The following is a 1653-nucleotide window of genomic DNA, read 5'->3' as shown; positions in this document are numbered from 1 at the left end:
ACAATGATGGGAAATATTTCAAGGCGAAGCAAGTTTGTGGTCAAGCCTGACCACACCCACTCCTCCGGCCATTTGGCGAAGCACCAAGACCCATTAAAAAAGACTTGAAACCCAGATGAGCCAGCAGCATCGGTGAAGAGCTGAATGCAACCGTTCGGTTGTGGAACTTAAGGCCAAATGCGTACCCCCTTGAAATCTGACAGAAAGTTTTCCCAAACCGCCAGATCCAGTCTTACCTCTGCAGACAGACGCAAAAAATGATGAGATAATCGCAACACCCCAAGGCACGCTGTAACTTACGACAAAAGACCCTCCCCATAGCGATAACCTTACAAGCAAAGTTCAGCAAATCCAGCAAGGATTGGCCCTGTCTGAGTGTGACCTTCTCTGATGCAAGCGCAAGAAGGATGGCATCCTGCAAATGCCGAACTTTGTCAGGAGGCAGATGACAACAGCCCATGACAGTGTCGATCTCAATATACAAGAAGACTATACAAGTGGAAAGACCTTCAGTTTTGTCATGTGAAATTTCAAACACCAAATTCCGTGAAGAGAGCTTGCAGCGAAAAAAGGAGGTGAGCACAATGATCGGAACCGGAAGGTCCTACACATAAAAAGTCATCTAGGTAGTGAGCAAACAGAAAAGAAATATGCCCGCGCTCGGTTTTACCCATATCATACATGGTACCAGCAGCATGGCAATATTAATGCCATATATGTATACAAAACAGAAAAACTTTTGCTATCGGCGCTAACAATAATATACTGCAAATTTATGTGTGCAGCAAATAAAACAAAGGGGATTTTGTCATGATTTGATCAAAGCACTTAAGCCTGCAGCCCAGCATCAAGGGACCCCATTTTTCTGCAGGTCCCTAACACTAGCATATATGCCTAGCACATCATTACATTGCAGTTAAATGTACTCACCTCCTAGATACAGAGGGACACATCTATACAGGGCTGGCTGTTAGCCACACCCAACTAGGCCTTTTATAGTCTTAATTGAAAGCTGCCATGATAGCACAAGGCAAAATTTTGAAACCAAACAGGGGCTGCAGGCTTAAGTGCTTTGATCAAATCATGACAAAATCCCCTTTGTTTTATTTGCTGCACACACATAAATTTGCAGTATATTATTGTTAGCGCCGATAGCAAAAAATTTTCTGTTTTGTATACATATATGGCATTAATATTGCCATGCTGCTGGTACCATGTATGATATGGGTAAAACCGAGCGCGGGCATAATTCTTTTCTGTTTGGTTTCAAAATTTTGCCTTGTGCTATCATGGCAGCTTTCAATTAAGGCTATAAAAGGCCTAGTTGGGTGTGGCTAACAGCCAGCCCTGTATAGATGTGTCCCTCTGTATCTAGGAGGTGAGTACATTTAACTGCAATGTAATGATGTGCTAGGCATATATGCTAGTGTTAGGGACCTGCAGAAAAATGGGGTCCCTTGATGCTGGGCTGCAGGCTTAAGTGCTTTGATCAAATCATGACAAAATCCCCTTTGTTTTATTTGCTGCACACACATAAATTTGCAGTATATTATTGTTAGCGCCAATAGCAAAAGTTTTTCTGTTAGGTAGTGAGCAACACTCACCTCGCCAGAGCCCATGGCAACGCATCAATGGAGGAAGGAACTAAAGAGC

Source organism: Taudactylus pleione, unplaced genomic scaffold (genome assembly GCF_031769625.1).
Source record: "Taudactylus pleione unplaced genomic scaffold, aTauple2 ptg000707l, whole genome shotgun sequence".
Lineage (NCBI taxonomy): Eukaryota > Metazoa > Chordata > Amphibia > Anura > Myobatrachidae > Taudactylus > Taudactylus pleione.
This window is presented reverse-complemented; position numbering follows the sequence as displayed.